At 40.7% G+C, this 24392-nt stretch overlaps 2 protein-coding genes across 2 annotated transcripts in view; one reads left to right on the top strand and one right to left on the bottom strand.

Annotated features, from left to right (window-relative positions):
• syt8 (synaptotagmin VIII) overlaps positions 1–13449 on the bottom strand; it is a 76813-nt gene extending 63364 nt beyond the window's left edge. The window contains exon 1 of the mRNA XM_043705974.1: positions 13250–13449. The gene's annotated coding sequence lies outside the window, so the exon portion shown is untranslated. The remainder of the gene's footprint in view (positions 1–13249) is intronic.
• A 6789-nt stretch (positions 13450–20238) lies between these two features.
• LOC122557851 (cytosolic 5'-nucleotidase 1A) overlaps positions 20239–24392 on the top strand; it is a 66591-nt gene continuing 62437 nt past the window's right edge. The window contains exon 1 of the mRNA XM_043705970.1: positions 20239–20282. The gene's annotated coding sequence lies outside the window, so the exon portion shown is untranslated. The remainder of the gene's footprint in view (positions 20283–24392) is intronic.

Raw genomic sequence — 24392 nt, 5'->3', positions numbered from 1 at the left:
GATGCTGCCTGACCTGCTGCGCTTTTCCAGCAACACATTTCCATCTCTGATCTCCAGCATCTGCAGACCTCACTTTCTCCTCAAATTAATAAGTTGAGGTAAGTAACAGTGTAGTTAATCTGTTGTTAATTTATCTTCAAACAATAAGATTCCCCTTAAAAGCCTGATGAACCACCTGATGAAGGAGCAGTGTGCCCAAAGCTAATGCTTCCAAATTAACCTGTTGGACTATAGCTTGGTGTTGTGTGATTTTTAACTTTGTCCACCACAGTCCAACACCGGTACCTCTAAACCATCCCCTTAAAATATCTACATTATGCACCTCACTATTCCCTTTGGTTGTGAATTCCTCATTTCAACATCTTTTGGTTATTAAAGTTATTTTTGAATTCATTGTTTAATTTTTATTGGTGACTATCTTATACTGTTTGAAAATAAATTAATAGCCAATTATCTACTTTGTCACTTCAAATTATTCTTTTCCAGGATCACGAACAATGGAGTTTACTTCCCTTAATCTTTCCTCCTCCTCAGAAACTGCAGTATTTAATAGACAAAGTTGACATTAATTAAACAATATACATTGATTTACTTCATCTTCTTCCTATTCTTTACAATCTTTGCACTATGAGTCATAGGTCTCCATCTAGCTTTCTCAATTAGAAAAAAATCTCCTATGTTTTGAAATAGTAATACTTACTGGATTCAATTACTTTAAAGTGTTTAAGCATAAGGACCTTGCAGATTCCCCTCCTGAATAGGAACTATATTGCTGTTTTTTCATTGTCACTGGATCAGAATGCTGAAAATCCTTTCCTAATAACATTATGAGTGTCCCTACACCCACATGGTAATGTAGCAGTGTAAGAAAATGGGTCATCTCCACATTCTCAAGGCAATTAAGAATGGGCCAGGAATGTCATGGCCAGGAACACCCACATCTTGTGAAAGAATAAAAGAAGATCTGTGCCTCCTGATAAACAGTATCTTGTTTCCAAGCCTTTTCCTGAATTATTTCTCATCACTGTTCTGTTGACGAGTTTTATTTACATCTCTTTTTGTCTTCAAATTGCCAGTGAAATTACAGGGATTCCTCTGAAAAATCAGACTTGTGAAACGTGTACTGCTGCTCAAAAATAGAAGCTAAAGGGACATTGTCTTCCTGATCGAATCACTGTCATACATTAAAGCAGTGATCAGCTGGGAGCTAGTTGTGCTGCAATGAAGTTAAGTATAAGATAATTTTTGGCAAAGTTTAAACGTTTAGATTTAAGGGATATTTTCTCAAGGCTCCATTTTTTACTCATATTTTACTGATAAAATCAGTTAATGAAAAAACTCGGCATTTCTTCTGAGCTGCCAGGTTTCCTCTGGTTTCAATGGGAACAGCGAAACTGGCAAAAAGAAACTCCCTCCTTCTTATTCTTCTTTCTCTCTCAGTATACAATCAGCTCTGAGCACATTAAAAACAAGAAACAAGTAATAGCAAGTATTGATTTGCCTCATCTTTGAGCTTTCTGTACATACTGGCGCAAGTTTCTCTGGTACTTCATAATCATAGATCCATACAGCATGGAAGCAGATCCTTTGGTCCAACCAGTCCATGCCAACCATAGTCTCAAGCTAAACTAGTCACACCAGCCTGTGCTTGGCCCATATCTCTCCAAACATTTCTTATCAGTGTACTTATATAAATGTTTTTTGAACATTGTAACTGTACCCACATCCACCACTTCCTCTGGAAGTCTATTTCACACAGGAGTCATTGTCTGTGTTAAAATAAAAACTGTTTTAATCTTTCTCCTTTCACCTTAAAAATATGCACCTTAATCTTGAAATCTCCCATCCTAGGGAAAATAATCTTGCCAATCACTTTATCTATACACCTCATGATTTTATAAACCTCCATAAGGGCACCCCTCAACCTTCCACGCTACAGTGAAAAAAGTCCCAGACTATCCAGCTTCTCTCCATAACTCAAATCCTCTATCCCTGATAACATCCTTTCTGAAGCCCCTTAATAATATCCTTCTTATAACAGGGTGACCAGAACTGGACACAGTACTGATTTGAAGCAACTATTTTCAGTATACCTGTTGGTGAGTGTTAACAGGCAATTGAATTGCAAAATAATTCACAAATAAACCTAATCTTTCCTCAACTGGTCGCCTGTGTACTTGCACTTCCCATTCAAGGTCACCAGACAGCAAGTCAGAGTGCTAATCCTGGATAATTTCCCCACCATTATTCAGTGATGCCAAGGTAATAACACTCCTATTAGTAATGCCTTGACTATCGGTAAACTAATGCAGCATAGGCGTGACTTCTGGTGCGTGCTTCTCCATATGACAACAATAAAACATTTGCAAATTTGTTCTCACCAAAGTATAACCAGGCAATCTGAGAGCATAGTGAGAGTTAGCTGGCAATATTCTGATGCTCACATTTCAAATGTTTTCTATTTTTGTTTCATATTTAATTTTTTCAGAGTTTTCCTATTCATAGTACTCTGTTTAGAAGCTCTGACTTTTTTGGTATTATTTGTTGTTACTGGTCCTTATTTAAATGTTGGAACTGATGAGGTCAGAATGAAAATGTCAGGACACTTACTTTTTACCACTCAGAAAACCCCACTCAATGTAAAATGCACAGATGTTTACTTTTGACAATAAATCCAGTAAGTCAGTAGGAATAGCAATCAATAAATGGAAAATAAAAAAAAAAACTTTTTGGATTGGTCATAATAGCAATTAGTGGCTCTCAGTCATCATTTATTTTGCAGATGCACATATACCTAATTTAAACAAATAAACTGTTTAAACGTTTGAACAAATCATTTGAATTTTATAACTAATAAGCTTGCTTTCACATACTCATCATTCAAATGGATTTATTATGAATAATAATAACTTAAAGCAAAATATTGTGGATGCTGAAATTCTGAAATGAAAACAGAAGTACTGGAGAAACTCAGCAGGTCTGGCAGCATCAATAGAGAGAGAAACAGAGTTAATATTAACCCTCTGAGACATAATAGACTCAAAACATTGACTCTGTGGCTTTCACACTCAGAAGCGATGCGAGAGTGATTCTATAAGATTGTCTTCCCCATTGCCCTCTCGCCTTCTTACATCTGTTGTTGCCTCTGACACTTGCACTGGTGGATGAGGTGATCCAGAGGAGAGCTGTCATTTTACCTCTGGACTGTCAGAAGTGACTATGGTGCCGGACCCTAACTGCCTGGTGTGAAATTGCTACCTGACTCACTGTGATGCCCACAGTCTGACGGATTGCAGTTCCAGTGTCCACAATTGATATCTCCAGCAAATCCATCGCAGCACTAGCCGCTGGTAACTACCCTTGACTTTCAGTGAACAGAGCCTTTGGATGGACCATGGGCCACTGCTCCAGCCCTGTGACTGACCTAAAAAGACAGTGATGAGTGTCTAGACCCCTGAATGACCTGTGTGGAGCTGCCTGACTGACACATCACTAATCCCTGGACTGGTTGCTCTGCATCTTCAGGACTGACTGTGGGCTACTCCCTGGACTATAATAATGTGGACATGCTGATGCTGATCAACCCAAGTACCCGAATGACTGTATCCAAGCCCCTGGACTGATAATGAATGTCAGAATGTGGAAACATTCAACCTGTTGAGTATACCATGGAACTTGTCAAGTCTGCTGCACCACACAACACGATTATGACTGATTAAACATTCCAGTGCCTTTGCCCCACATTATCCCAAAAACCTTTACATTATCGATATTTAAAATCCATCAAACTTAACTTTAAATATACTCAAAGACTAAACTTTTACAGGTCTCTGGCAAAAAAAAAAATTTCAAAGATTCACAACTGTTTGAATTCTTAAAAATCTCTCCTCTTCTGGCTCATAAATGGTTTACAATGCCTTCTATGTTCAGTGCCTGATTGATAACAATCGGCCTTGTCTTGACTGAGTGCTACTCCCTTGAGCCTTTAAGTCTTGTCAATTTGGTTGATGCACGTGCATTGTGTTTGTCATGTTAACTGCTGGCACATGCTATAGGTTTGACATTGATGTAGCACTGTGCAGCACATGTAGTAACATGTTAACCCTCTTCCCTGATTATTGCTAGCAACCATAACAAGCTGCTTGGTTTTAATGTGCTTAAAAGCCAAAACAAGGCAGAAGCACTGTGAGCCGACATGCTCAAAGTGCAAGAAAGTCAGAGATGTGTGCATCCAAATAAACACAAACTGATTGAGAGCGAAGAAAGCAGACTGAGTCCTGAGTTGCATCTTGCTCCAATCCATGAGATGGCAACAGTATTAAAATGAGAGGTGACAATGTACTTGTTGATGCAGTACTGAAGTGGAGAACTGTATTCTAAGTGAGTTGGATGTGTGCCCTTATGATATGGTGAGGCTGGCATGTATCCAGTGCCAATCGCCAAGGACAAAGGATGTAGGCAGCCACTGCTCTTAGAGCCTGCCCTTATGTGTTGGGGAATGCTGGCCACAATGGAAGCCCAGTGGAGCAAATGGTGAGCTGAAGTCACCAGGTGCTTGCTTAGACTTTCTTGTCTGAAATTGTTGCAATATATTTCCTTGATGTTATTTGGGAGAATAGAAAATTGCTTAAAAATGAGATAAAATAGGTAATAATGATATATTAATGCACGCAAATGGGTCTCCTCTGGACCATCCCATCCACCAGACCCCTGCCAGCTAACCTGAATAACAGCCATCTCTCCAGGGTAATACTTCAGACACAGTGACTGTGAAAGGCAATTCCTGGTTTGCAGTATTTGACCTTGTGCGCATTTGGGTATTAGTGTGTGAATCCCAGACTGTTCCTGCTGCAGCAAATACATCTATCAGTCAATGCAAGAGAGTACAGGGATAGTGCCATGGAGGTGTGGTGCATACATAATGAGGTCAGCACAGTAAAACTCCCCAAAATTGACACATAGCTGAATTTTTGCAAAATTCAGCCTTTATAAACTTCTGCATGGTACCCTGGTTTTATTCCACTATGGATTTAAGGTTGTGGTGTTTACAGCAGGGGTAATATCCTGAACAGTAATGGATAGATTCTCTTTTGTTGGTGACAGTCATTGGCTGGTACCTGAGTCATGCTTTTCAGTCAAAGCTGAGATGTTGTCCAGGTTTGGCATTACATGGAAACGGACTTTTCAGTGTCTGAGGAGTCGTGAATGGTGATGAACAATGTGCAATGATCAGTGATCATCCCATTTCTGAACTTAGTATGAAGGAATGTCAATGATGAAGAAGCTGAAGATAGTTGAGCCTAAAGCATTTCCATGAGGAGTTCCTGCAGAAATATCCTTGAGCTGAGACAATGATCTCCAACATGCACAACTATCTTTAGTGCTAAATATGACTCCAGATAGTGAAGAACTTTTCCCATTGATTAATATTGACTTTGCTCAGGCCTCTTGTACAATACTTGGTGAAATGCTGGCTTAATGTCAAGGACAGTCACCCTCACCTCAACTCTGGCATTCAGCTGTTGTCCATGTTTGGACCAAGGCTGCACTGAAGTCAAGAGCTGCTTGGCTCTCGAGGAAACCAAACTGAGCATCAGTGAGCAGATTATTCCTTTGCAAGTGCCACTTGGTTGCACAGTTGATGACCCCCTCCATCATTTTCTGATGATTGAGGAGTAGGTAAGTAGGGCAGTAATGAGATGAGTTGAATTGTACTGCTTTCTAGGAACAGGACATACCTGGGCAATTTTGCATATTATCACATAACTATTATAACTATGGTGGAACAGATTTGCTAGGGGGTGCATCTAGTTCTGGAGCACAAATCTTCAATACAATGGCTGGAATGTTATCAAGGCCCATAGCCTTTTCAGCATCTAGTGTCTTCAGCTGTTCTTTGATATAATGTGAAGTGAATTGAACTGTTTGAAGACTGATATCTATGATGGGGCTTAGAAGGGCACCAAGGTGGAGTATCTATGGAGCACTTCTGGTGGAAGCAAAGGCTGAAGCCTTATCTTTTACACTGATGTGCTATTCTCCCCCATCATTGGCAATATGAATATTTATGGTGATTCCTCCTGTTAGCTGTTTAATTGACCATAATCATTCACAATTGGATGTAGCAGCACTACAGAGCTTAGATCTGATCTATTCATTGTGGAATCATAAAGTCATAGAGATGTACAGCACGGAAACAGATCCTTCGGTCCAACTTGTCCATGTCAACCAGATATCTCAACCTAATCTAGTCCCACATGCCAGTACCTGGCCCATTTCCCTCCAAACCCGTCCTATTCATATACCCATCGAGATGCCTTTTAAATGTTGTAATCATACTAGCCTCCACCACTTTCTCTGGCAGCACTTCGCATTTATCTAAATTAAACTCTTCAGCTCTGTCTATTGCATGCTGCTTCTGCTGTTCTGCATGCCAGTAGCATCACCAGGTTAACACCACATTCTTAAGATTGGTCCTTTCAAGCCCTCTTGCAGTCTTCATTGAACCAGATTTGATCATCAAGCTGGATGGTAAGGGTAGAGTGAGAAATATACCAGGCTAAGATGCTAGGGATTATAATTGAATACAATTCTGCTGTCCTGGCCCACAACACCTAATGACCAGTTTTAAGTTGCTAGATGCCCCCATTCAAAGTCTGTCCCAACTAGCATTATGTTAATAACTAGCATTCTCAATCTAATGATGGGGCTTCATCTCCATAAAGACTGCAGTCACCTCTCCTGCCATTACAGTCATGAGTGGTTACAAATGAGTTGTAGATAAGGGTGGATGAGATCAAGTATGTATCTCTCTCTTGTTGGTTCCCTCACCAGTTGCTGTTCATCCAGTCTAGCAGCAATATTATTTAGGATTTGAGCAGCTTGGTCATTAGTGGAGATACCAAGTCAACTTTGTGATGGACATCAAACCTCTTGCCCAGTGTCCTTCAGTGCTTGTTCAAAGTGGTATTCAACACAGAGGAGAACTGAGTCATCAGACAAGGGGAATGCAGTAGATAGACCCAATGCCATGAGACGTCATGGGGTCCAGAATCAATATTGAGGACTGCCAGTATAACTCCAGCTTGTCTGTATACTGCTGGGCTGCAACCCAGAGCTGGTGATGATGGTATTTGGAACATTTTGGGAAAGGTACAATGTGCAGATATATCAATGCCAGACTATCACATGTAAATTAACTCATTGCTGACATCCTTAACATCTTTATTCCTCTCAAATAACCTGCAACTGGAGATAATTTAATTACTTCATCATTTCAAAAAAATGAATAAGGACTTCTTCAAAGTGATCACACCTGCAAGCAATCAAGTTATGAATCAAATTTGAATCTGCCCCCACCACACTCTCAGGCTCTGCTCTCCAGACCCTAACCACTCAATGTGTGGGAAAAGAAAATTTTCCTTATGTCACCATTGATGCTTTTGCTAAATGACATGAATTAATAAATAACATGATTCAATTATATCCATTAGAGATATAAATGTCCTCTTTTTCCAGAGCCTTTGGTTCTACCAAAAGGTTCAAAGATGGGTCATTCCATTATGAAAGTTTTCTCACTGCCAATGTGACCTTGTAAGATGAACACCAATTATCTTTGAACAATAATTAGACCAAGCTTGTTTGATTTGCTTTTACTTTAGGGTGGTTCCCTAGTTTCTTAATATTATTTTATCTTCCATTTAACCTATTACTATCCAAAGTAAAAGTTACTAACAAGGAGGAAGATTCTGGAAAAATTCAGCAGGTCTGGCTGCAGCTGTGGAGAGAAAGCAGAGTGAACATTATGGGTCCCGTGACCCTTCTTCAGAACTGAGTAAAAGTTGTTATATGATCTAACACTGAAAGAATTCTCTAACTCATATGAATTGTGCAAATAGATATTTGCAAAAACGTCACCAAGAAAAATCAGTATCGAAGAGATCTTGGAGTGCAGGTTCATAGCTCCTTGAAAGTAGAGTCGCAGGTAGATAGGAGAGTGAAGAAGGCGTTTGGTATGCTTTCCTTTATTGGTCAGAGTATTGAGTACAGAAGTTGGGAGGTCATGTTGTGGCTGTACAGGGCATTGGTTAGGCCACTTTTGCAATATTGCGTGCAATTCTGGTCTCCTTCCTATTAGGAAAATGTTTAGATTAGATTACTCACAGTGTGGAAACAGACCCTTTGGCCCAAAAAGTCCACACCGACCCGCCGAAGCGCAACCCACCCAGACCCATTCCCCTACACCTAACACTATGGGCAATTTAGCATGACCAATTCACCTAACCTGCACATTTTTGGATTTTGGGAAGAAACCGGAGCACCCGGAGGAAACCCACGCAGACATGGGGAGAATGTGCAAACTCCACATAGAGAGTTGTCTGAATCGGGAAATGAACCCGGGTCTCTGGCACTGTAAGGTAGCAGTGCTAACCACTGTGCCACCGTGTACCCATGTTGTGAAACTTGAAAGGGTTCAGAAAAGATTTACAAGGATGTTGCCAGGGTTGGAGGATTTGAGCTATAGGGAGAGCTTGAAAAGGCTGGGGCTGTTTTCCCTGGAGCATCGGAGGCTGAGGAATGACCTTATAGAGGTTTATAAAATCATGAGGGGCATGGATAGGGTAAACAGGCAAAGTCTCTTCCCTCAGGTGGTGGAGTCCAGAACTAGAGGGCTGAGGTTTATGGTGAGAGGGGAAAGATATAAAAGCGACCTAAGTGGCAACCTTTTCACGAAGATGGTGGTACATGTATGGAATGAGTTGCCAGAGGAAGTGGTGGAGGCTAGTATAATTGAAACATTTAAAAGGCATCTGGATGGGTATATGAATAGGAAGGGTTTGGAGGGATTTGCGCTGTGCATTGGCAGGTGGGACTAGATTGGGTTGGAATATCTGGTCGGCATGGACAAGTTGGAAGGGTCTGTTTCCTTGCTGTACATCTCTATGACTCTAAATAAAAAAAAGTCCTGCTAAGAGTTATTGGGAGGATTGCAGTTGAAGATCTTTGTAAATGATTTCCATGACATCCTGATGGAATCGTTCCAATTTTTCAATGACAATGAACTGCATGGCAAGTGAAAATTTAAATGATATAAATATGTTGATTGAGGAATTTTGGGACTTTATAGGATTTACAACACAGAAATAGGCTCAATCATATCCATGTCACTCTACACCCTTCTGTTCACCCTCTGTAGGACAGTACTTGTGCTGTGATTTGAGTTCCAGCCCCACTCCAGCAACCTTTTGCAGTGATTGTAACAAGGTCAGCCAGGTGGATCTCAGAATATGAGTTCCCTGATTGGGTCTGTTAATCTGGTCCAATCAGGGCACCCTGGCTGACAGATAGAAACAGGAGTGTTAGAGATTCTGTTCACTCTGAGAGCTGGCTCTGTGAAAGAAGGATCAAGAACTTTCCACGTGTTAATAAAGGGTGACTTGGGGATGGGATACCGGCCTCTGTGGAGTTGTTTCAGTGCTGACAAGGGTATGATTAATGATATAACCATGCAAAAGCGCCTACTGGTAGAAGCCCAACTGGACTTCAATTACAGCAACTGGCTTTATTATTGGAAAATGCAGGGAGCATATGAATTGCAGGGTATTTCAATGGAAATGGACACCTTTGTCAGTCCAACTGAGCTTGGGGGACACCACTTAAATGAAGGCAATTGTATAGCCTCACTAGGACATATCCTGGACAGAGGGACTCTTGGTCAGCCCACAGCTAGACCCCAAAACAATGCCAAGCCTCAGCTGAATATCTAAAACTTTCCTTGGGATCCAGGCAGGCAAGCCATTGTAGTTGCTGCTGGTATGCGGAAAACAGGACAGGAAAAGAGTGACACTAGATCTAAATTGAGTAAGAGAACAAATGGGCCAATATCCAGGAGAGTGCACATCCTGGTTTGGAACAGTTAAGTTGCTTAGCCGCATCTAAATCAGAACCAATCAAAATAAGCATCTAGTTAAATGGTCACCGGGTTCTAATGGTGATCGATACTGGTGCAGCCGTTTCAGTGATCACAGAACAGGTCTTCAACCAAATTCACTCTGGACTCCAACCCTTAAGCTTGCATAAGGTGGCATGGTGGCTCAGTGGTTAGCACCGCTGCCTCACAGCGCTAGGGACCCGGGTTCAATTCAGCCTCAGGCAACTGTCTGTGTGGAGTTTGCACATTCTCCCCATGTCTGCGTTGGTCTCCTCTGGGTGCTCCGGTTTCCTCCCACAGTCCAAAGATGTGCAGGTTAGGTGAATTGGCCGTGCTAAATTGCCCGTAGTGTTAGGTGCATTAGTCAGAGGGGAATGGGTCTGGGTGGGTTGCTCTTCGGAGGGTTGGTGTGGACTTGTTGGGCCAAAGGGCCTGTTTCCACACTGTAGGGAATCTAATCTAATCTAAGACCTTGGCTTGACCTAGAGCCTATTCAAGGGAACCTTTACAGATTAATTGTACAACTTTGGTTTTGGTCTCTTATGAGATGCATCTGGTTCAGTTACCACTGACTATGATAAAAAGCTCAGCCCAAGCCTGATGGTGCAAAATCAGTTGAGAAAGATTCACCTCGATTGGTTCAACATTTTCCAATTCAAAATAGTTACCTGAGTGAAGTCCTAATTACATACCTGGAAGGTTTTCAGGAAGATCTAGGGACTATCAAAGGAGACAAGGCCACCTTGCATATTGACCAGGAAGCAATTCCAGGGTTCTGCAAGGCCCACCCAGTGCCATTTGCCTTCTGGGCAAAAGTAGAGGCAGAAATCAGAAGGCTGGAATGCAAAGGAGTCTTCAATCCAGTCCAGTCTGCGGAATGGGCAGCGTCAGTTATGCTGATTGTAAAGCCAGTTGCGTTGGTTCAGCTTTGTTGGGATTTCAGTTGGACAGTAGACCACTTTTCACAACTGAATAAATACCCAATCCCTCTCATTGAGGATTTGTATGCAATGAGAGGAGTGCTGTCCTTCATGAAGCTAGACATGAGCCATGCTTACCTACCATTGCAGTTAGATAAGGATTCCCAGAAGTATGCTACAATTAATACTCATAAGGGTTTGTACCAATATGTGAGACTTCCAACTGGGGCATCATCAACCTGTGCAACTTTTAGCGGATGATGGAGAATGTTTTATAACACATATTCCAGGTCACCATTTAGCTAGATGACATGCTAATAACAGGGAAGATCAATAAGGAGCACATAGGGAACTTGCACATAGTCCTTAAGTGTTTCTGCCAGGCCTTAGAAGGGAAATATGAGTGTCTCAGGCACCCCAAGCGATCTACTTGGGACTACAGAGTTGACAAGACTGGGTTACACTCGTTGGAAAATAAAGTGATGGCAATCAAAGGTCCCTGCCTCCCGTGTCTGTCCCAGACCTTAGTCTTTCCTTGGCTTGGCAAAATATTATGGAAAGTTCATACATAACCTGCCTATGTCTTCAGACTCAGAGGGGGAAGGGGTGTAGTGAGTGTAATAAGATCAGTCATGTGGACCTCATTGAATATGAGTTCCCTGATTGGAGCTGTTCATCTGGTCCAATCAGGGAGCCCTGGTTGACCAATAAGAACAGGAATGTCATTTAGTCCCTACCCTCCCCTTCACTGTTTTGATCACACAGCACTGTCCCTTGCTGTGAAGGGCAGTGTTTGTCACTGGCCACCCGGGTGTTTTCCTATCTTCCTGGTGGTGGAAATTGAATAAAGATTGGTGCACTTTGTGTCTTTCACTGTGTCTCACACCTGCACACACACACACACACCATGGGTGCTGGGGATAAAATAAGCACTACCGCACTTAGGTGGTAGTGTGGGGGTTTTAAAAAAAGAAAGAAAAAAAAATAAATAAATAACAGGAATTGGCTGCCTGCCCCTCTAAAAAAAAATTAAAAAAAATAAAATAAACAGGAGAGTTCCTCTGTTTTTGGCTGCACTTCAGTCCCACGCTCCTGATCAAAAAAAAAGAACAGGAATGTCAGATGTTCTGCTCAGTCTGACAGCTGGCTCTGAAGAAGCCAGACCAGTGTCACGTCCTATGCATGTGTAAACAAAGGGTGACTTGGTGAAGGGATACTGGCCTCCGTGGAATTATTTAACTTATGATCCTTTGATTCCCACCAGCCATTAACTCTCCTCTACCCACTTTGATCTGTAACCCAATTCTATCACTGCTTTTGAGCTTACAGAATATTTCCTGTTCAGCAGCTTTAGTTGCTAATTTCACATCATGAAAGTTTTACTACTGATCAAGTAAGTGTATTTGTCTGTTATTGCGTATAAGTTATGCAGCAACTGAGTTGACAGGGCATGTCTGTGGCAAACTGGAGATTGCACTTAGACAACACTTCTTTAAAACACTACCTAAAGCTAGGCTCTTTGCTTGTGTTCTTTGTCAGGGCTGCTTTGAGTACCCTAAGACGAAGTAGGTTCTAGGGTATTACTTTCACTCTCCCTCTCTCCCTGGGCTGAAGAGAGGGAAAAAAATTTATCAGAAATCCCATTTTTAATTGCAACATAGTGACCTCTGCTGGAAAATGAGTGTGTATCCATGTACAATCATCTCTATATATCTGCAGGTATGCTTATGACTGTAGGAGCAAATGTGTGTGTGTGTATGTGTGTGTGTGTGTGTGTGTGTGTGTATATATATATATATATATATATATTTTTTTTTTTTGTTAAGTGTGAATATGAAATTTTGTGTACAAATGTGAAACGTGTAGGCAGACATTGTTGAGATTCAGGCCTAGCCATAATGTCTTACTCCTCCTCTCCAGTCTCAAACAAATCATTCCACATTATCTAAAGCAAATAAAAAAGACTGTTTACAATTAAATTAAGCTGCACTTGGCTTCAATGTTCCTCAGTTACGAAGCAGAATCTTAGTGAGGATTTTCATCTCTAATTTTCACCATAATGTTTAGAAAGTGTATTTCTTGGTCATTGAGAAAGGACTGCAGTGATTCCCTCCAATGTCAAATAGCACAAAATAGCACAGACACTTAAAATTCATCTTTATGGAATCGTTAGATGGGAAAAATACTGGAGGCAGTTAGGGTGTGTATAATGGTATCCCAGTGAAACAGATAGAAAGAAAATCAATGGATTAAGACAGAGAACATTTCAAAGCGCAGAGAACCTAGGAGTTATAATGTAACGTTGTCCTTAACTACCTTGAAAACACAGTCACATTTCAGTTGTTTGGTTACTCAGTTGTTAAGTGAAGTGCTAAACAAAGTTTACAGCAACTCTCACCTTCTTTCCCAGGAGAATGTCAAACAGTCTGGGCCTCACCAGGCTAATCCAAATGTAATTCTTGCTCTTCTATCTCACTGCTGCTTTCTCCTTCATTGTTGTTAGTAGTTTCATCAGAGTTCACTTTATGAAAATCACTGGTTGTAAACGATGCCAGACTGGCTTTTCCTCTTGTGGTATGAAGAAATCTGAAGCTCAGAGTTGGCCACACCCAAATGACGAAAATGCACCTGCACCACAGAGGGAACACCCACAACCACATAGCATGCTACTATTTTGGAATTCCTCTCCCTGCCTCCATAGCAGGTCAGTGGAAAAATCCCATTGTGTCTCTTACACTAGTTGGGCCAGAAATCAGGACATCTTGCCTGGACACAAATATACTTCAAACAACATTCAAAGAGAATGACAATCAAATAGCATACATATGCAATACTGCAGCGTGTGATTTATAAATTTGTTTGGGAATGTTTGTTTCACAGTGATTTTTATTTCAGCTTTGTGGCTTAGTGGACATAGTGATGGTCTGTAACAGGTAGCACATTAGATCTGAAATTGTTGACATTTGGGGAAATGAAATTGTGTTCATTGTTTCTACAGTTTGATAAATTAATCATTACCCTGTCTTATGGCCAAGTGTGGAGGGGTGGATTGGTTCACCTCTTCTCAACGTATTGTCTGCAACAATGATTTATGTTCTCTTCAAGTTGGCGGTGGAGTAGGGCTCCTCACCGGAACTTGTCCACTCTGTCCAATTTTCTTTCTTCTCTCTTTTTTTTCTTGCTGTTTTTCCCTTCATTTCTTTTAGTTCTTTAGTCTTTAGTTCTTGGCCGTGGAGGCAGCGACAGTGAAGGCAACGGCTGGGGGTCTTTGACAGTTGGCCAATGGGCAGCTGGTTGCAGTCCGTTGCATCGCAGTCTCATTGATGTCTGGAGCAGCACGAGAACAGGACTATACAGTGAGACGGCTAACCCAGCAACGGAGCATGGCAGTGGCGGTCAGCAACAAGGTGATGGCAGCAACAGTGGGTGGTCACAAAGGATGGTGGCAGCACTGGTTGCCTGCCAAAGCCTAACAAGCAGAGGCAAAGCCTGGTGTGCCTGATGGAGATCTGCAACGGTGTCTAGCGGCGAAGGCAGCTGGCGAGTGCAGACGGATCTCAGCCGAGCGCGGGTGAAAGTATGCCCAGCTCGGGAGAGAACGAGCCTTTCTGGGGAGTGCCCAGTTTGGAGTATCTGCAGGCCCATTTCTTTAAGAAAGGACTGTAATGTTTGACGACTTAATTTTATATTTTTATTTTTCTACTAAGAAAACTGTAATGCTGAAATTTTCAACTTATTTCTTTATTTTTCCACTTTTGTAACTAAAATTTTGTACTTATTTGGTACGTATGTGGTGACATCATATACTTTTTACTGTACTTTTGTACCCTGTGCCCCAATAAAACCTAAATAATGATACTAATAAAGAATAGTAATGTTTTTAACACAGGGCTGAATCTTTCTTCAATTAAAATGTAGCTAATCAATTTCTACTATAGCAGTCAGGAGCCAAACACAAGATTTTCTTGAGTATAAGGGAATGTTTATTACCTGCTAATTCCTAGAAAAATAGTAAAAACATAACATCAAGCTTATAAATTTGGGCAATCTCTCACACACACAATCCACAAATGCGCGCACACACATGTACTCATACAAAATTGAATAGTGATGGTATTAAGTGTAAAATTGATGATTAAAAAATATAATTTAGAATCTTGTGGTGTCCTTGTGACATAGGATTTTAGTAGTTATTTAGTTAATGTCTTAAACTATCAACAGTAGCAAAACTTGCAGATATCTATAAAGTTCTGAGTATTTTCATGTCTCCTTTTAATCTGTATTGTCACTGGGCACCTTTTTTTCTTCAGAGACATTGAGAGAGAGTTGCTAGCTTGTGTTCAATTTTACATCCTTTGTTTCATCCCTTCTGCTTCTGCAAAAAGTGAACTTCTTGAAATACAAGCTTGTCAGTCCATTTCTACATCTAAATGTTTTGGCCCCAAGCTTGATACTTGCTTGTGATATTGTCATCTCCAACACATGAACATTCTCATAAAGATGTAAATCAAAAGAGAAAATGAGGGCCTCTTTACACCTCCATGGGAGGTGTTAATTTCATTCTTTGCCTTTGGATAAAATGTTAATTTCAGTTCAACCAGTCTTTTGTTTATTCCATGTTGTTATTATGAAATTTGATCAAGCTGCATGGCCAGATGATTCCTGTGGCCATGGTTAGCCAATGTTTAGGCAAATTTTTAATGCTATTTCAGTGCATGAAAGTTCAAGGTATTGGTTGCATCATGGATTTTGAAAATCAATGCTGCAAGAAAGGGCTGTGGTGGTTTCTATCTTTTTCTACTTTTTCTGCTTTCTCTTCCTCCTCCTCCTGTTCCTCAGTTAGTCACAAGTTAGCAACGACTGTTGACCTTATGATATTAAAGTCACCCAGGGTGCAGAAACTTGCAAATAGCTCGACTGAGTAATGCAGAAGGTAGGTTGGGCCTATATTCAATGGACTTTTCCCTCACTGGAGAATCTTGGGCCTGGCAGCATAGTTCCTGAATAAGGGCTTATGCCCGAAACGTCGATTCTCCTGTTCTTTGGATGCTGCCTGACCTGCTGCGCTTTTCCAGCAACACATTTTCAGCTCTGATCTCCAGCATCTGCAGCCCTCACTTTCTCCTGGCAGCATAGTCACAAGAAGAAAAAACTTTTCTCTCTGAGGCTCTTGCGTCTTTGGAATTTTCTGTGTCAGAGGTCAGTGGATGCTCCATCATTCAGAATAGTTAAGGGTGAGATGCTGAAATTATGGGTCTCTGAGGGAATGGAGAGATTTTAAGAGAAGACAGGAGTTTGAGGTTTAGGCAGAAAACAAGCCATGATTGTATTGAATGGCAGAGCAGCCTTGTGAATCTGCTCTTAATTACTCTGCATTGCAGACTCTGGAAGCATTGCTTAAGCACCCTTATGGTCTGCTCGATCATGTTTGTGTGTCAGTATGAGTGTTAATGCCTGTAACTCACTCCCTAACGGCACTATGGGTGTACCTACACCACATAAACTGCAAATGAAGAAATCAGCCCACTGCATTTTTTTCAAGCACTATTAGGCTTTGGAATAAACCCTGACCTTTGCTCATATACTTCTCGTACGTGAGTGAATTGTACACTGGGTTCATTGCCACATGGTTAATGAATATCTCTTTTCAGTAAATAGCCATACTTTTTGTTCTTCATGGTAGCTCAAATGCAGATAACAGAGCAGACGGTGCAGAATGATAGTTCAAGTTCATTAGCTGCTGTTTTAGTGTGTTGGTGAGTTTGTGGACTAGTCTGGCTGTTATTTCCAATATGTCTTTGATGTAGGGGAGAGTAGTTGGGGTTTCTGAATATGTTTTGTCTGCTTGTTTGGGTTTTTTGCTGAGTAATTGATGGACTGTGATCATTGGGTACCCGTTCTTTTTGAATACACTGGAAAGGTGATTTTCCTCTGCTTTTTGTAGTTCCTCTGTGTTGCAGAGGAAATAATGTTCTAATGCAGCTTTGTTTATGGATGTTGGGATGATTGCTTCCATCCCATGGACGATGGTTGTATTAAACAATTCCTTGACAAGTTGATAGTGGTTGGCACCACAGCAATTATAACATTTTGTGTAATTCCTACACTGAAGGGTAAATTATATTTTCTTCCACTTTCATTGCTGCCTTATACTACTGTGAAGGTGGATAAAACAGGATTCCAGTCACAGAATACCCACATGCACAAAAATCATTGTTGTCAGTTTCCTGCTCAGTAATGATTGAATGTAGCCAACAAGACAGTCAGTATGTTTCAGATCATTTCAAGTGATGATACAGAGTTTGCATTTTGGGTGCTCACTACATAGGATTCATTGAGTATAAAGCACGTTAACTTTAGTAGTGAGATTTTAAATCACCCGCTATTATCCTACAACCAATGTCAACCCTTTCCAGCCATGAGACCACTTCTACTGGATCATTTGTGAGAAGTGATTGGCTGAAAATGTTTGTATTATTCTTCCCAAGAAACGGCCTGGTCATTTCAAGCAACATTTAGCATTTTTTCTATCTGTGAGTGTCAACATCAGCTCTTTCATGACAATGAATCTCCTCCTGTCAACATCCTGGGAGTTACCATTGACCAGAAAACCCAGAAACTGAACTGGACTTGTCAGATAAATACAATGGCTGCAGAAGCAGGTCAGATGCTCGGTACACTATGGCGAGTAACTCACCTCTTGACACTCCAAAGTCTGCCTAACATTTACAAAGCACAAGTCAGGAGTGTGATGGAATACTTCCCACTTTCCTGGATGGGTGCAGCTCCAACCAACACTCAAGAAGCTTGATACCATCCAGAATCTCACTAATGTTTACACTCATGCACAAGCATACATACATATGTACACTTGGAAATATACAATCACAAAGACGCACATACTTACACGTATACATAGACATTCACATTCCACAAAACTACTCATACACAGTTACACATACGCACACATTAAATATGCACACTCATGCATTCTCCAGTAGAGGTCACTACACTGTAATTTGAAATGGGAACTCTGATCATTCACTCCACCACCTCCCCCCGCCCCCCCACCGTTTAGCCCAGAGAGAAGAGGGAGCAAAGTAAAGGTCCATTGTAATACCCATGAACCCACTTCAACACAGACTTCTCAATGCAGCTCTGACAAAGAACACAAGCAGAAAGCCTGAGTTTAAGGAACACTTCATTGCAGTGTTGTCTAATTGCAATTTTGAACTACCCATAAGTATTGCTAACAATTTATTTTGCTGCATGAATTATACAATGCAGGTAGATATACTTCACACTTAAACATTAGCAATGCTTTCACCAGGAGAAGTTGGCAAGGTATGACTGTTGACGTGCCCTTGATAGTGCTGCCAATGACCCTTCCAATCACATTGTTGATAATCAAAAGTAGACTGGGGTTTAATTGGCTTGGTTGGATTTGTCTTGCTTTTCATAGACAGATCACACCTGAACTGTTTTTTTTACATTACTGGGCAGCTCTCAGTGTTGTAGCTGTACTGGAACAACATGGTTAGAGGTGTAGCTAAATCTGGAGCACAAGTCTTCAGTACTGTTGCTGGAATAATGTCAAAAATCACACAACACCAGGTAATAATCCAACAAGTTTATTTGGAAGCACTAGCTTTCGGAGTGCTGCTCCTTCATCAGGTGGTTATGGAGAATAAGATTGTAAGACACAGAATTTATAGCAAAAGTTTACAGTGTGATGTTAATAAAATTATATATTGAGAAAGATCTGGATTGTTTGTTAAGTCTCTCATCTTTTAGAATGACCATATTGGTTTCAGTTCTTTCATTTGTAAATTGAAAATCTTTTTTTTAAAAGTTACATTCTCAAGTGAACTTTAACAATTGGTGTCATGTCGGCCCAGATAATGTATTGGAGGTGTGAGTTTCCCTGTGCGGCTGTCTGTGCCACAATGGTCAGACTGATTCTAATCTAAAAAATGGATGTACAGAATCTTACGTGGATTCATGCAATTTTTGAGCAAAGTAAAATGTAAATCTGCAAGTACAAATTCACCCCACAAACGTATATGTGTATGTCTGCATGTGAGTGTGTGTGAGTGTGTGGAAGTGGGGGGATTATGAGTGTCTTTGAGAGAGTTAGTGTATCTGAGTGTAAAGGGGTATAAGTCTGTGAGAGGGTGTGTGTGAGAGTGTATGTGTGAGCGGATGGGAGAGGGTGTGTGTGTGTGTGTGTAGTGCAATGGGGTCACCTGTAGTGTAACATGAACCCAAGGTCCCGTTTGAAGCCAACCCCATGGGTACCGAACTTAGCTATCAGCTTCTGCTCGGCCACTTTTAGTTGTTGCCTGTCCCAAAATCCGCCTAGGAGGTCGGTCACCTGAAGGTCCGAGATCGAATGTCCCAAACTGCTGAAATGTTCTCTGACTGGGAGGGACCACCTTCAATACGTTATCTGGGTCAACATGACACCGATTGTTAAAGTTCACTTGAGAATCTAACTTTAAAAAAAAGTTTTTCAATTTACATATGAAACCAATATGGTCATTCCAAAAAATGAGAGACTTAACAAACAATCCAGGTGTTTTTAAATATAATTTCAGTTACATCATATTGTAAACTTTTGCTATAAATTCTGTGTCTTACAATTTTATTCTCTACAACCACCTGATGAGGGAGCAGCGCTCCAAAAGCTAGTGCTTCCAAATAAACCTGTTGGACTATAACCTGGTGTTGTGTGATTTTTAACTTTGTAGACCCCAGTCCAACACCGACGTCTCCAAACCATGGAATAATGTCATGCTTCATAGCCTTTGCAGTACCTAGTGCCTTCAGCCATTATTTAGTAACAGATGGAGTGAATCAAATGTATTGACATTGATGTCAGGGACCTCAGATGGATCACTGATTTGGCACTTCTGGCTGAAGACAGGCGCCAAATTTCAGTTTTGTCTTTTGCACTGTTGTGCTGGACCACTCCGTTATAAGGACATTTGTGGAATCTTCTCCTCTTGTTAATTATTTATTTGTCCACCACCACTCACAGCTAGATGTGGTAGCATTGCAGTATTTAAATCTGATCAATTGGTTGTGGAAGCATTTGGCATTGATTTATGCTGCTTCTGCTGTTTGACATGCAAGTAATTCTGTGTTATAGCTTCACCGGATCGATGCTCATATATACGCATGGTGCTGCTCCTGGCATGCCCTGCTGCATTCTTCATTGGACTAGTGTTCATATCCTGTTTGATGGTATGCATATTCGTTTAATTTTATCCATGGTTTATTGTGTAGTTCTAATGAATTACCATCAGATGGCAACCATAGCACAAGACTTGAATGGGATGTACACACCTAAGAAATGGATTACATTCAAACGATTTATCCATGACTGAAACAGAGCAACAAAGCAGTCTATAGGACTGTGCTATTTGAAGGTCAGTAGGTACAATTACATTTTCTGTCTTTGTAGCCAGTTCTAATCTTGGTTATGTTCAACACCAGGTTTAATAGGCAAGAGGTGTTGAATTTGCAGAATCATCCAATTTTTGTTTAGGATCTTAGGCTCTTATTGCAAGCTGTTACAAGCAATCACAGGAATGTCAGTAAAAGTAGTCAATGAGGGTCTTGGTATTGTTATAACATTATGATGTTCCCTCTGAACTAAGAAACTCTAGAAAATAGGAACAGTAGTAGGCCATTTGGCCCTTTTGAGTTGCTGTCATTCAATATGATTAATATTGATAATTAACTCATCACCCCATTCCTGCTTACTCCAAATTCCCTTTGATCCCTTTAGCCCTAAGGACTATATCTAACTCCTTGAAAACATTCATTATTTTTGCCTTAACTGTTTTCCGTGGCATAGAGTTCCATAGGCTCACCACTCTCTGGTGAAGAAATTTCTCATCATCTCAATCCTAATTAGCCTACCCTATATTCTCAGGCTGCAACTTCAATTTTTGGATATCCGTTCTGCATTTACCTATCTAACCCTGTTAGAATTTAAAGACTCCTATGAGATCCCTCTTCCTTATTCGAAACTCCAGTGAATTTGTCCCGAACAATCCAGTCTCCTTATGCATCAGTCCTTGTGCCATCTTAAAAATCAGTCTGGGTAAACGTTCGTTGTACTTCCTCCAAAGCCAGAACATCTTTCCTCGGATAAGGAGACTAAACCTGCACAAAATACGGCAGGTATGGTCTCAACAAGTCCATGGATAATTGCAGCAAGAATGTCTTTGGCTCAGTATGGAGCGGAAACATTTTCTAAATGCAACATAGTGTAGCTAGAACAGAAAACGTTGGCTGATCAGTAATAGTGAAGTTACCTTTTTCAGTGCTGGCAGTGCAAGCAATAATCTGGCAATTGGTGCACTTACAGCAAGAAACGCATGCATAACCTGCCCACCACATTGAGATATGCATTTGGGCCTGAAGAAACAGGGGCTGAGTAATCGAATTTAGAGGCCACTTTGTCCCTTTGTATATAATGGCTCCATGGAAAGGCACTGACCTCTGAATTGGTAAATGTTACTCAACAGAGGGAGCATATTGTGTTGGGTGGGGATTTTCCACTCTGGCTCCTGTAGTGATTATAACAAGGTCAGTCTGGTGGACCTCTTCAATATGGGTTCCCTGATTGGGGCTGTTAACCTGTTCCAATCAGGGAGTCCTGGCTGACAGATTAAAACAGGAGTGTCAAATCATCCAGTTTTGCTATGAGAGCTGCCTCTGAGGGAGCTGGATCAGTGTAAAGGACTGTTGATGTAACTAAAGAGTGACCTGGCGACGGGATACCTGCCTTTATGGAGTAATTTCAGTTTCCATGCAATTTGCGTATTGCAGAACATTTTGCTATCAATTGGTTTAACTAGTTTTCAATTTGTGATTGGAAATTGAACTTAGTTTCAAACCTGCCTGAATGCAAAATTTGTTTAGTTTTACCATTAAGTTAAAAGGATGAGAAAAAGAGAGATTAATGACAATAGACACTGCATAGCCCTTCATTCCTGATGAAGGGATCCGGCCGGAAACATCAATCTTCCTGCTCCTCGGATGCTGCCTGACCTGCTGTGCTTTTCCAGCAACACACTCTTAACTCTGATTTCCAGCATCTGCAGACCTCACTGTCTCCCACTGCATAGCTGTAGAACAGTGTGAGGAAGGCAGCAGAGGCAGATAACACAAGGGACAAGAAATGTGAGAGAAAATAAAAGGAACAAGAGAGCAGACTGAGGAACAAGTAAGAGAGAGGACAACAACAGAGAAGAACAAACATAAAATTGGTGTGGGATGCAGAGAATAAAAAAACAAGAACAGACAGTGGCAAGAGGTAGAAAGAACAGGAATAAAAGCATCAGAAAAAGAAAGATTGCAGCAACAAAGAGCTACTGTTGTAAAGATGAATAAGAGAGCGCAGTGTGACAAGGAACAGGAGATCAAATTATTCCTAATTTCTAAAATGTTGTTTTGCACTTGTCAGCACCTGTTAAAATGACAGTTGTCTAATCAGATATTGTCATATTTAAGACAGGTTGTATCTTGAATTAGGATACTGGGCGAGGTATAACCAAGCACCATTAATAACTTAGCAACCTTGATTTATAAGCCAATTATCATATAGGAGTGATTTCAGCAACAACCACTACATTTGACAAATGCAGTTAATTATGATCTCATGCTATATTAAGTATTAGGAAAATTCCGTTTTTAAGGGACTCCAATCTCCATCATTTTGTTATTTTCCCATTAGGAAATCTTGGACTCATTTTTAATAGGACAATATCCAAGTGACAAGTACCATTCAACACTGTAGGGAATCTAAGCTAATCTAAAAAAAAGCTTGAATTTCTTGTCCATCTCTAAAGGCAGCGCTGTATATTTGAATCACTGCACTCTTTGGGATGTGGGAAAGCCCATTGTGCTATGAGGATAATGAGTTATTCGACACAGAATTTCCTAGGAACTAACTTGCTCTCATTGCCACAATATTTATATAGATATTCCAGTCAAAAAGTGTGGTGCTGGAAAAGTACAGCTGGTCAGACAGCATCCGAGGAGCAGGAAAGTCGATGTTTCAAGCATAAGGTCTTAATCAGCAGCTTATGCTTGACTCTCCTGCTCTTTGGATACTGCCTGACTGGCTGCACTTTTCCAGCACCACACCTTTTGACTCTGATCTCTAGCATCTGCAGTCCTCACTTTCTCCATATACATATTCCAGTTCATTTTCTGGTCAATGGTAATTTCTGGATGTTGATAGTGGTAATTCAGTGGTAATGCCATTGAATATCTAGAGACATTGGTTAGTTTCTCTCAAGTTTGAGATGGCCATTGCTTGGCACTTGTGTGACATGAATGTTACTTGTCGTTTGGATATGGCCTTATAGAAAATGAGTCCAAGAATTCAAAATGAGAAAATAAAGAAATGATGGAGATTGGCGTCCCTTAAAAAACTGAATTTTTCTAATATTTAATTTAGCATGAGAGCACATTTAACTGCTGTTACAACAATAACTAGCTTTTCAAATTTCTAGTAAATAAAACTAAAAAAAACCAACATCATGATGCTCCTTTGAACTGACAAAGATTTATCTGGTGTTACATGTACCCAACTATCAATTTGTTGCTTAGGAAAGCAAGAAGTTCCATTCTTCCAAAGAACAACAAACAAAGCTTCTGATGGAGGTGGGCAAACAGACAAACATCATCCTAATGTCATGCCTATGGTCATTGGCTGAAAGGGTTCAGACAGATGATTGACATAGCATCGGATGCCAGCCCTTAATATACAATAACAGAGCAGGTAGGAAGTTAGAGTTGTCCAGTAGAATGTGCCACCATCTTGAGAGGAGACCAGGGGTTCAGGGGAAGAACGATGACTGTTCTCACGGAAGACAGCAAAACATCTAGGATGAATACTCCACTGTGCCAAACCATACGGCACACTTCCTTGGTTTTTCCATTTATCAGAATGTCTTTGGGAATCAGTAAAGGTTTCTTATCTGTCAGGAGTCACATATTTCCTTCAGTATTTAATAGTGCATATTACAAACCTCAATAAATTATCTGAAAATTGCTTCCAAATTGTCAATTACCCAGACAGAACAACCTCGATTATCCGAACAGGACGGGCGGGGAGTGTTTTGTTCAGATAATTGATTGTTTGGATAACTGATTGTTCAGATAATGGATGACGTTTTTACAGGCCCTTGAGATCTTATTCGGATAATCTGAAATTTGGATAATTGACATTTGGATAACCGAGGTTTATCTGTATTAGGTAACTGTGATTGCTATACCCCAAACTCCAAGATGGGCAGGCACATACCTTCCAAGACATTATTGGAATTGCAGGTCAACAACCCCCACAAGTCTTAAAAGAAATGGTGAGTGAGATAGTGAGATAGTGGATGAGTCATTTTATTTTTTTCACACTCCACAAGATTCAGGAATTAGATCTGAAAGTTCACTCAACAACCCCCACAAGTCTTAAAAGAAATGGTGAGTGAGATAGTGGATGAGTCATTTTATTTTTTTCACAC

The sequence above is a fragment of the Chiloscyllium plagiosum genome, chromosome 16 (assembly GCF_004010195.1).
Source record: "Chiloscyllium plagiosum isolate BGI_BamShark_2017 chromosome 16, ASM401019v2, whole genome shotgun sequence".
In the NCBI taxonomy this organism is placed as follows: domain Eukaryota; kingdom Metazoa; phylum Chordata; class Chondrichthyes; order Orectolobiformes; family Hemiscylliidae; genus Chiloscyllium; species Chiloscyllium plagiosum.
The sequence above is the reverse complement of the archived record's forward strand: the minus strand, read 5'-3'. Positions and strand labels throughout refer to the sequence as shown.